Source organism: Heptranchias perlo, chromosome 2 (assembly GCF_035084215.1).
Source record: "Heptranchias perlo isolate sHepPer1 chromosome 2, sHepPer1.hap1, whole genome shotgun sequence".
NCBI lineage: Eukaryota > Metazoa > Chordata > Chondrichthyes > Hexanchiformes > Hexanchidae > Heptranchias > Heptranchias perlo.
Window position 1 is genome coordinate 117965087 of NC_090326.1, and position 13436 is coordinate 117978522.

The following is a 13436-nucleotide window of genomic DNA, read 5'->3' on the forward strand; positions in this document are numbered from 1 at the left end:
TGAGAGGATAGCTAGCATTGAAGAGAGAAAGAAAGACACCAGACAACGAAGTGATAAAATTGTTCAGTCAAATACGCAAGTAAAATCTCATAAATAAATAATTATTATATTTCAAATTTTTTAAGATGGTTATAGTCAGTGATCCTTAAGGAATTTCCTTTCTTCAAAGTGAATTTGCCATATCTCAGTTGCGATTACAGGGTTTCAATCCCTCAGGACATAAAGGCTCATCTGGTCTCCACACATGGTAATGACATTTCAAATTGTAAGACAGCAGGCGTGATTACTACACTCTTACCTATCTAGGCTATAAATGAGGTTCCTAAACCCATTTAGGTTAATCAGATACAATGTTTGGACACATCATCACTCAACAAACTACAGCATATTGGTCCTTGTGTGCTGTTCATTTAGATAACCTTACCTGTATACTGTCGGCCTGTGCGATGTGACTAGTCAGAGCACATGCTGATCAAATTACTGTCCTAGTAATAACATGTACACACCAATCCAAGGACATACTATAAATGCTAACCAGCATTGGACATTTCAGCAATCCAAGCGCTGATAATTGATAGCCCTACTATTCACAAAAATTCTCTGCTGATTGCACTGTAATAGCCTAACACCATTTTTGACCTCTTTGCAGCAACTGTGCAGGATCTGTTAATATTCGCAATAACTCTCTGCATTTTAATTGACCTTATAACTGACCATAAAATGTTTTGGCAATATAGTAAAATTTAGACTTTAAGGAATGCACATCCAGGAGGTTTATTTTTGTCTAAAATAGTCAACTCCTCTTGGTAATATTGCTGGGAACCTGCCCAGAACATTCACCGCAACAATCAGGCAGGCAGATGTCCTGCCCACTGCTGCTGCCAAAAAGGATACAGTATTTAAATAATTTGAGACATGACATGTGGTAAGTGTAGCATGCTTGGGAAGAAAAAGGTGACTTTGGACCTATAGTTTCCAAAGCTTTGCACCAGTGGGGTTTTCCTCGTGTCATTTCTGGGTCTGTTGTAAACTATTTGATAGAGATTGATTGCTATGATTAGTCAATAACTCCATTATCATTGTATCATACGACTACCAGGATGGTAGAAGGCGAACTACATGAACCTTGATCTTTTCTTGTCTAGCAATTCCTATGTTCCTATGGTATAAATATGTAAAGAGAAGGGATCTAATCATAGATCTTCTTTGTTTGCAAGGTGATTTAAAGTTAATTACTGTATGTACTGTTCTAAAATTGTCAGAACTTGTCTTTGAGGAAATTAAAAACATTCTGAAGAAACTAATGAGCTCCCTCTGCAAAAGGTAATTAAATAACCTTTAATGTCACCTCTCTCAGGGATTGTAGACAGCTTGTTAACACCTTCATTTTACAATGTGATTGCAAGGATGAGGCTCTGAAATGCATCCACAATTATTGCTTTGTTGTAGTTTTTGGATTTCTGTCACCAACAATTATCTCTTATTCTGTGGCCACGATCTGAAAATTGTCTTTTAAACTGAATGTGGCAATTTCCTCTTCACAAGGTAAGATGGGATAGGATTGGATGAAGATGGCCATTCAGCCCATTTGATCTCATTCTTCTAGCATGCCAAACTTACTGTCTTCCCACTCTAGTATCTAACTGTTTCTTAAACAAGTCCAGCATCCTGGTCACAAACACCTTTCCTGGGAAGTTGTTCCAGGTGTTGATCACCTTCGACATAAAGAGGGAATTTTTGACGTCTATCCTAAATTTGCCATTTACAACCCTAAACTGGTACCCACTTGTCCTGCTGCCCTGACGCATTTGAAAGTATTGTTCCAGGTTGACTTCCTCTTTGCTGTGAAGTGTCTTACGATCCTGCAGAAGGTCCCCTCTGATTCTTTTTGTAGTTGGTTGGCTTGATAACGATAACAAATAACACTATTGGTAATTGTGTTTTGTTTCCTTGTGTAAAACAAAATCAACTATAACTTAATTAAAATAAATTATGAATAATAAATGCAGCTCTCAAAAATATCCTGAATAATTATAGGGTAATGTTTTAGAATTTGCATCACCTTCTGAGCCCAAGGTAGTGGGATGGAGGAGACTATTTTCAAAAACAAATCTTCAAAATGGCACTTTTAACTAACCTGTGGGGAAAAAATTCCTCTGCGTTAGATGTGGCAAAATTGTAAACGCAGTTATAAACAACACATTCATGGTATAAAAAGCCAGGATTTCCTACTCCTGTGCTCGCCATCCCATGGATTTCCACTCAAACAGATGGAGAATCGTGCACTAACGAGTGCAGAAATGGAAAATCCTGGAATGAGTGGTTGCAATATTTCAGAATTAATATTCAATACTGTATATATCAAGAACTGATTTTCCTCTGCCCTCCACCAGATGGAGTGCACTCAAAGAGTACTCTGCTTGACCTAACTTGAACACGTCCGTATTTGAGGGTTTAGGCCATGACCCTAGGTCCAACACACCCCAGGTCCAGGCCCACCCCCTGGCAGGGCCTTGCACCTGGAAACAGAGCCAGAAAACTAATCATTGCTGCAGGCGTCTCAGGGTTAGAGAGCAGTTATGTGTTACGTTCATTAGCTCAGATTCTAGTTTATAGAGAACAAAATGGGCACTCCTGGTTTATAGAGGGTAAAATTCCTCTTTTAACAGGAAGATGCCTATTTCCTTCTGTAATTAGTGACCCGGTAAAGAAGTCGCATACTCAAAAATAGCATGCTTGAAATCCATGTATAATCAAGATTTTGTAAGCAGGTTTTTTTAGAAAAACAGACAATCGACTCTTTTCTTGTTGAAAAGACATTAAAGTAATAAAACTAGCCAATAGCAACATAGTTACTGCAAAAAAGAGATGATGTAGTGGCAGTGCATGTAAGGTCTCCATCAGCTTATGTTTAATATTCAAATATCAAGCCTCCTTTTTCTAAGAGATATGTACACTCGTAATTCATGAATTCATGACTGTTAACATATCACGTATTATAGCCAAAGCAAAACTCCAGATTACAGTATTGCCTATTTTATGCATTAATAATAATTCAACTTTCAGGGAAAGGTAAAATTCTTTTACAGATTCATTTTTAAAATTGTTTAAAAAAAGGCCTGCTGTACATCATGTTTGGAATACATTTTGAAAACGTGCTTGTGATTCTTCTGGATGGTGTGTTGTCAATCTCAACTAGGTCATCAAATGAAAGCAGGCAAACCAGGAGACAACATAAATAGCACCCACCCACAGTGAACCACCAACTGGGTAGGATAAAAAAGGGAATGCGTAGGGGAAAAAAACTGTTACAAAAAGGCCCCGAAACTTCGCTCAAGCTACTCCGCCAGTAGAAGAGTGGTGAGGTGAACCCTAACCCCACTTGAGTTAAGAGAATCAGACATCATCCCAAAATACATTCGTTGGATGGGTACTTCAGTGCGCCCGCCAATTAGCTAAGCAGCATGTGGGAGTGGCACCACGCCCCTCTGACAGAGCAAAGGAGGCCCAACGGAAAAGAAGGCATAGGAGTCTTCAGCTCCTCAGGGAATTAACTGGACATTGTTTGCAAGTAACCGATTCCCTCTGGGATCAATTGCCTGTCGCAGCAGCAGATGTTCTGCCTCTTCTGGGGCCTCAGTGGAACTAACACCAGCTCTCACCTGAGGTGATGCCTACTGAGGTATTTAATAGGAATTCATAGAAAAGCCTGCGAACTCCCCCAAGCACAGATTCTTCACGTGGGGGAGGAGGGGCAGGCAGAGGATGTTCCCATTCACCACCACTCCCCCAACACCCCCCAACCCCATCAGAAAATGGCTCTCTAAAATATGAAGCGAATTCCTGGCCAGTTCAGGAGTTCCGCCAGGAATGCTCCTTGGCCTTGATTAGAATTCGAGGTCCAAGACTATCCTGTTTTAAGGTTGGCATCTAATATTTAATATGTAATTTAAAGTACATGCACGGCTGGCGATGTCTATCATCTTATTTATACTTTACAGCTTGTGACTTCAGATTTGGAGTAGCAGATCCCATTACACACTTAAGTTTAGCCTGTTTATTTGAATGTAACTCAAGAAAGACCAGAAACTATCTGACCTAATTTCCAGAAATGTATTTGAATTTCAGCTTCCTACTTTGCAGCTTGTGATTGTAATAGTTTTCCGTGTTTCTCGCAGAAATCCTGAATTCAACCCGAAAACAACAATTCAAGTGTGAATTAAAGTAACATTTTTTCCCACAAGCCACTGAACATCACTATCCTTTGCCTTTAGCATTATACCAATCCTTCCCATTTCTCTACTGTATTTTGTACCCTTAGGGATTGTAGCTTATTGTCTTTCAGATAATAAGGTTTGCAAGACATAGTCAAAAACAACTTGTGCATAATTTAGCATTTGCAAACCAGATCTCAAAGCAATTACTTGAGTTTTGACAACCCATCTGCAATAATTTGTATAGGATCACTAGCCCCTTCCATCATACCTAACTCATCCCAAATGACCTTTAAAATTAGAAATCATTATCAAGACTGACACAATCAAAACAGCCACAGGTGCAATGGTAACATTTCTGACTGGGCAAGTCCGGAGGGATTATTTTAGAGAAGCAACTGGCATTATTAATTTCATGGGTAATGGTTAATTTTCTAAATCCAGTAAGACTTCTCATGTAGGTTTGGTCTTGTTATCTTTTTTTTTAAAAATGATTAACTCTACATGCCAACCTTGAAAACCAACTACATCTGACCAACAGCTACAAAAAAAACTGACACAACCCACAGATGTCACTTCAAGAACGGCCCCGAGTAAAAGCTTATGACATGTTTAGTTATGTGGACTTTGTAACTTACCGAACAATCCTTCATTTGTATTGGAGGGAATAAAACACATAAGTACACGAAAGATTGAAGGGGAAATCCAAACTTTGAAAGGACAAAATTGATAGTGCATTTCCAGAGGGATCTGGGAGCTTGAATTTTTGCATTCTTACTCATTTTACGCACTTTTATACTTCACAATTAACAGACTTTTAATCTAAAAGGAAAAACAAAATGGCATTTGGATTTTCAACAGGCCACCCAGACCATCGTTTCCCCAAAAGCTACCTCGTCAGTCTCCCACGTCAAATCCCCCAATCCTACCCCATCTCACAGAGGTACTCTACCCTCTCCAGACCAAGTCAAACAAAGGTGAAGAACCAAGGCCTGTGGTTCAGGACACTGCCTAGGTTAAACAGAGGAGAGGAGACAAGATCAATCAATATGAAGTGAAAAAGTAATGCCAAACTAGCATTTTAAAAGCCTGTAACTTATGGAAGGCTGCTGGAAATAAGGAGTTAAGAGTTCCTGGGAAATGCATCTCCTGGTTACAGCTTTACCTGCTCCTGCTGATATCTTTCACAATGTCGCCTGTATATCTAAATGGAGAATTGTAAACAATTTTACAACACCAAGTTATAGTCCAACAATTTTATTTTAAATTCACAAGCTTTCGGAGGCTACCTCCTTCCTCAGGTGAACGATGTGGAAATGAAATCCTCGAAATGAAGTCGCATTTATAATTCACAGAACAATGCTTGGTGATTACAGACAGTTTTTTCAACTGCCCGTTGCCAAGGCAATCAGTGTGCAGACAGACAGGTGTTACCTGCCAGGTCTCACAGAATATACAAATCACCAAAAAAAAACAACAAACAAAAAAAAACACAGATAGAGAGGTAGAAACATAGAAAAGACAGCAACTGACCCGTTATATTAAAAACAGATAACATTTGTTCGCTGGTGGGGTAACGTGTAGCGTGACATGAACCCAAGATCCCGGTTGAGGCTGTCCTCATGGGTGCGGAACTTGGCAATCAATTTCTGCTCGACGATTTTGCGTTGTCGTGTGTCTCGAAGGCCGCCTTGGAGTATGCTTACCCGAAGGTCGGTGGCTGAATGTCCTTGACTGCTGAAGTGTTCCCCGACTGGGAGGGAACCCTCCTGTTTGGCGATTGTTGCGCGGTGTCCGTTCATCCGTTGTCGCAGTGTCTGCATGGTCTCGCCAATGTACCATGCTCTGGGGCATCCTTTCCTGCAACGTATGAGGTAGACAACGTTGGCCGAGTCACAGGAATATGAACCATGCACCTGGTGGGTGGTGTCCTCTCGTGTGATGGTGGTATCTGTGTCGATGATCTGGCATGTCTTGCGGAGGTTACCGCGGCAGGGTTGTGTGGTGTCGTGGACGCTGTTCTCTTGAAAGCTAGGTAATTTGCTGCGAACGATGGTCTGTTTGAGGTTGGGTGGCTGTTTAAAGGCGAGTAGTGGAGGTGTGGGGATGGCCATAGCGAGGTGTTCGTCGTCATTGATGACATGTTGAAGGCTGCGGAGAACATGGCGTAGTTTTTCCGTACATGCCGTAGTTTTTCGTCATCAAACCAGTGGACAAAGGAGGAGCCATAGTCATACAGAACAGAACGGACTATTGCAAAGAAGCATACCGACAACTGGACAACCAGGAACACTACAGACGGTTACCCACAGACCCGACCAAAGAACACACCCACAAGCTCAACAAACTGATCAAGACCTTCGATCCAGACCTTCAAAGCATCCTACGCACTCTCATCCCACGTACTCCCCGCGTGGGAGACTTCTACTGCCTCCCAAAGATACACAAAGCCAACACACCCGGACGTCCTATCGTATCAGGCAACGGAACCCTGTGTGAGAACCTCTCTGGATACATCGAGGGCATCCTGAAACCCATCGTACAGGGAACCCCCAGCTTCTGTCGCGACACTACAGACTTCCTACAAAAACTCAGTACCCACGGACCAGTTGAACCAGGAACACTTCTCACCACGATGGACGTCTCGGCACTATACACCAGTATCCCCCACGATGACGGCATCGCTGCGACAGCATCAATACTCAACACCAACAACAGCCAATCTCCGGACGCCATCCTACAACTCATCCGCTTCATCCTGGATCACAATGTCTTCACCTTCAATAACCAGTTCTTTACCCAAACACACGGAACAGCCATGGGGACCAAATTTGCACCCCAATACGCCAACATTTTCATGCACAAGTTCGAGCAGGACTTCTTCACTGCACAAGACCTCCAACCAACACTATACACCAGATACATCGACGACATTTTCTTTCTATGGACCCACGGCGAAGAATCACTGAAGAGACTACACGATAACATCAACAAGTTCCATCCCACCATCAAGCTCACCATGGACTACTCCTCAGAATCAGTTTCTTTCTTGGACACACGAATCTCCATCAAAGACGGGCACCTCAGCACCTCACTCTACCGCAAGCCCACGGACAACCTCACGATGCTCCACTTTTCCAGCTTCCACCCTAACCACGTCAAAGAGGCCATCCCCTATGGACAGGCCCTGCGAATACACAGGGTCTGCTCAGACGAGGAGGAACGCGATGGACACCTACAGACGCTGAAAGACGCCCTAGTAAGAACGGGATATGACGCTCGACTCATCGATCGACAGTTCCGACGGGCCACAGCAAAAAATCGCATAGACCTCCTCAGGAGACTAACACGGGACGCAACCAACAGAGTACCCTTTGTCGTCCAGTACTTCCCCGGAGCGGAGAAACTACGCCATGTTCTCCGCAGCCTTCAACATGTCATCAATGACAACGAACACCTCGCTATGGCCATCCCCACACCTCCACTACTCGCCTTTAAACAGCCACCCAACCTCAAACAGACCATCGTTCGCAGCAAATTACCTAGCTTTCAAGAGAACAGCGTCCACGACACCACACAACCCTGCCGCGGTAACCTCTGCAAGACATGCCAGATACACAGATGCACAGATACCACCATCACACGAGAGGACACCACCCACCAGGTGCATGGTTCATACTCCTGTGACTCGGCCAACGTTGTCTACCTCATACGTTGCAGGAAAGGATGCCCCAGAGCATGGTACATTGGCGAGACCATGCAGACACTGCGACAACGGATGAATGGACACCGCGCAACAATCGCCAAACAGGAGGGTTCCCTCCCAGTCGGGGAACACTTCAGCAGTCAAGGACATTCAGCCACCGACCTTCGGGTAAGCATACTCCAAGGCGGCCTTCGAGACACACGACAACGCAAAATCGTCGAGCAGAAATTGATAGCCAAGTTCCGCACCCATGAGGACGGCCTCAACTGGGATCTTGGGTTCATGTCACGCTACACGTTACCCCACCAGCGAACAAATGTTATCTGTTTTTAATATAACGGGTCAGTTGCTGTCTTTTCTATGTTTCTACCTCTCAATCTCTTTTTTTTTGTTTGTTGTTTTTTTTTGGTGATTTGTATATTCTGAGACCTGGCAGGTAACACCTGTCTGTCTGCACACTGATTGCCTTGGCAACGGGCAGTTGAAAAAACTGTCTGTTATCACCAAGCATTGTTCTGTGAATTATAAATGCGACTTCATTTCGAGGATTTCATTTCCACATCGTTCACCTGAGGAAGGAGGAAGCCTCCGAAAGCTTGTGAATTTAAAATAAAATTGTTGGACTATAACTTGGTGTTGTAAAATTGTTTACAATTGTCAACCCCAGTCCATCACCGGCATCTCCACATCATAAATGGAGAATATGGAGTAGATGGCGTTTGTTCATAAGCATCTTCTGTTTAATGCAGTTCAAACTGACTTGTATATTTAAGGAGGATTTTCCAACCGGCATTACTTGGGAGGGATCAGAAAATTGGGCAAAGTCCTACCCCGAAATGCACTGGATTTGCGTCCTGATACATTCTCTAGAGGTGGGGTGGGTGCTTCGTTTGAATCCAAATTTAGGCATGCACATCAACATCTGCTGTTCTGGTGTGCAGGATGTGACATGAAGAATGCCCATTGAATGATACAATAATGATCACTGAGGTGACAGATGAAAATGAAGCATTTTTGTCTAGTTTTGACTTGCTGGCTGTCCCTTTAAATCCATTCACAGTACAAAAAAGGGTCAATTATCCTCTTGAGCCACAATCGTGGCAGGGCTGGACTTACGCCTGCCTCTTGCCTGCGATCGTGACCCCTGCCCATTTCCCTGGGTCAGGGTAGTTTTCATATTGACGGCACAGGGGCCATTTATGGTGCAAATGAGGTGCCCACCTTGGGTCGGGGAGGGAAATTGTTGCACTCATTTGCTGCACATCGGGTGGCCACCAGTGCTAACTGAAGATTAAGAACAATTAAATTCTGCAATCAATTACTTTAGTTAAAGTGGCCCTTTAGAATGTAATCCTTCCCTCCCCCAAAACCCATAACAAAGCTGGACATCAGGAACATACTTAAGGCATGATGTGGGGATGCTGGTGATGGACTGGGGTGGACAAATGTAAGGAGTCGTACAACACCAGGTTATAGTCCAACAGCTTTATTTGAAATCACAAGCTTTCGGAGCTTTGCTCCTTCACCTGACGAAAGAGCAAAGCTCCGAAAGCTTGTGATTTCAAATAAAGCTGTTGGACTATAACCTGGTGTTGTGCGACTCCTTATACTTAAGGGAATTTAGGGTCTTTCCCAGAGGTTTGTGGACCTGGACAATCGTTTATACAAAGAAAGCCACCCTGACGCGGTAGTTTTGTGAATCAAAATGATTCTTTATTCAGTGATTTAAAAGGAGCACATAGCAAGCATAAAGCAACTCAATCAATACTCTACCCGATAATACAAGTGGGAGTTCGCAACGTTCTTTATTTAATGATTTAAAAGAGCACATAAGCAGGCATGAAGCAAAGCGAGCAAGTAGCATATACAACCTCATGCATCAGAGCAGCCGTCTCGGTCTCGAAGTAGGGTGTCAATTGCTGCAGTAACAGGTGCGTCATTGATAGATGTGTTGAGTGATGTGTCAAGATTCTTCTCATCAAGGTTTGTCTTTTCATCAAAATTTAGAGACAAAGTGGTTTGGTCAAAGCTCAGAATCAAAGTCTTTTGGTCAAAGTTCAGAAGCAAAGTCTCGCTGGCGGAGTTCATGCTGCAGTCGTTAACTCTTGAAGTTTCTTCCAGCTTCCCCGATGTTGTCTCTTGTTTTGACTGTTACAATGTCTTATCTTTATATGCTTCTGAGCAAATAGGTGTGAACCACGTTATGAGAAGGTCCAATTTGTCCGTAGCGTTAAGATGGATGGCTGGTTGGACCACTCATGGACCAAGTGAACCCCTTATAATCCTCCTCTCTACATGACGCCAGGTGTCCCATCAGTTCTTTGTCCTTCGCAGTTGTTGTTGACATTGAAAACCTTCTGGAAGCTTCTCCTTATCAGTTGTTATTGAAAGTCGCAGCCTGTTTACAGTTTCTGTGCTGTAGTGCTCCTGCAGTGTTAAACTGATGTCCAACTGTCCAGTTTAAACAGTCTGCACTTCGCTGTTTTGCAATTGTGCATTTATACTGTAATGTCCAGGGCAAGTTAACCCTTGCTTTCAAATGTACTGTAAATGTACTATCCAAGTGAATGTCCAAATCTTTAAAGGGACTGGTTAACCCTTTATGTTGAATCATCCAGTAGTTCAAAAGAGTAAAAAATGGGGTTTGACCCAATGTCCAAAATCCTTACAATACCGCATTCCTCGTGCCCAGTGCTGTTAAGATGCAAATCGCTTATGGGCCCCGAATTTCTTGGACCACATTTACGTTGAAATTTATGCCAGTTTCTGTGCTGATCTTGCTGATGGAAATTCCCCCTCTCCCCCCTTCTACATGATGGGGGGTGCAGAGCTATGTAAATGAACAGCAGAGGGTTTATGCACACATATCTCTGAAGCAGTGCAAACGGTTAAGGAAATTCGTGCGTAGCGATGTTTCAGTGTAAAACTGGTGTGAATCACTTACGCAAATTTCCTCGGGAAAAAAATGGTGCAGGTCTGCTCTTACACCGTTGTTACAGGAAATTCCGGACCATGATGATGCCATACTGTCATTTGCATCCTATTACATACTTGGTATCACTTCCAGCAGAAAATCGCTGCTGGATGTGGCTGACTCAGATGCAAATTACAAGGAAGTCTGGGGCCCCCATAATCCCAGCAGGCTGCCACCAAAACCCTGCACCCAACCAGCATTTTTGCTCTTTTCACAAGGGAAACACTTAGAAGAAGTAGTTGGTTAAGTGTCACATATCAGAAACAAACCACAATGGATAAATGCACTGCACTTGATTTGAATATTGTGCTAAGCATTTATGTGTGGTTAGTGTGCAGAATCCCACAAAAAGATGAAAATAGAAGGTATTTGAGGAAATGCACTGTAAAGTTTAGGAGAATGTGATTTGGGGATAGTTACTTTGTAGATGCAAGTTACAGCTTTAAGAAATTGTGTAGGTCTGGCACTCATTAGGCAGAATCTTGAAATAATGCCTGGCGCTTTAATCTTTCTTGCTACATTGCTGCTTTGGCAGCTAATTCGTACGTGTCACTTTCATCCTCTTACTCTGCCATAGCTTCACAATCCTGTTCTGCAACATGCATGGTGAGATCTCTTTGCAAGTTGAAGTTAAGGAAAAATGCAGCAGATGACAAAGTTGCGCTATAAAGCATTCCCTGATCAGTCAAGACATCTGCCTCTGTACTTTTAGATCTCAATGGTATCTTCAATAATGATTCTGATTGTAGCATGAGCTTTGTTATACCTGCGCTCTGCTTCTGTCTGTACTTGTCACAAGAGTGTCATGAGGCTAGCCTTGATTTCCAGCAGCCATCCTTCCATTCCTTCTTCACAAAATAAGGGTGGCACAGATTAAAGCATTGTGCGAGGTCTGGCAGAAGCAACAATTAATCTTGGCGCTGATGATCGCATACCAGCTGGACTTGGGTAATCCAATACCGCACGCATGTAGGTTCAGGGTGCAGTGTGGAGTCACAGCACGCCTTTCAACATTTTTAACTCATTTCCATTACCATTAATAAAAGAGTATAGCAGCCTAATGGTTATGGTCCTGGACTAGTAACTGAGAAGTTGTAAGTTCAAATCCCACCACAGTAAGTTGTGAAATTGAATTTTTTTAATCTGGTAATTTGTGGGCTCGCACCAGAAAAAATGGCCTTGAAAGCTGCCATTTTGTTATAAAATCCAACTAGATGTCACCAGCTGGTTGTGCGCTATGCAAAAACTGTGCCGTGCAGCTTTTCTGCAATTATATAGAAAAGGGGGGAACCGGTTTGGATGCTCTGTATGGTAATGCTAACTCCTAAGGGTGCTATGCTCACAATTTTGATTCATGCCACTCATGCGATGTTCCAATATTAATAAGGTTTGTAAAGGTGTGCACACTCACTTTGACACTCTCCCTGATTCCTTACTTTGCAATATGCACTCCAAATGCTGCAAGCACCATCACAGATCTAAGCACCCTGAGAAGTCCAGCTCTGATCCACCCCGGTGGCTAATCCAACCCAGAGGAAAAACCTGCCCTTGTTTTGGTTTGAATTTGGAAAAGGAACCTTTTATTAGTAACATTTTAAAATAATATAGAAATAAACCAGTGGACTGAGAAAGATGTCCCTTTCAATGTTGCCAAACAAAATCATTTTGACATTATTCCTTAATAACAAATATCAGTTCATGTTTGTAGCATCTTAATGAAGTATTTTCTGCAGCAGAGGTGACACAGCTGTATCAGCATACAAGTAACTGAAAGGAAATGACATTGTCAAAGTCCACTCCAGGTGAAAGCCAATAACGAAGCTTAACAACGCCCACTGGCATGTTAAACACTTTATACACCAGCTAGACAAGTACCTCGTCTTCTGTAATTAGAGGTAGTCAGGGAACATCTGTTTATCATTCATTGCACAGATTGAGTTTTTGATACTTTGCAGTACTAACGATATAAAAACCCACAACGAAACCATCCACTTGCTCTGTGTGTGTGTGGGTCATATGCTGCCCACAAGTCTCTGGGCCGGCGTATGGTATGGTATGGTATGGTATGGTATGGTATGGTATGGTATGGTATGGTATGGTATGGTATGGTATGGTATGGTATGGTATGGTATGGTATGAATGCAAGGTCAGCTCATGATGTACTGGTAACACCACAGGATCAGGTGAATCATTGTCAGGCACCAGCACCTTCAACCTTGCTGGGCTGCACATGGTTGATAAGGTAAATATTCTAACATGTGGCTTCATCTGCCTTAAAATACACTTTAAACTTGGTGCACATTCACAGAGGGAGAATGCAGTGCAGTTTGAGCATCTGTCTAAATATGTCTGAATGTTCATGTTTGCCCCAAAAATCTGTTGGACACAATCCTGGCAGTTTTTTTTATTATTTGTTCATGGGATATGGGTGTTGCTGGCAAGGCTGGCATTTATTGCCCACCCCTAATTGCCCTTGAGAAGGTGGTGGTGAGCTGCCTTCTTGAACTGCTGCAGTTCTCCCACAGTGCTGTTAAGAAGGGAG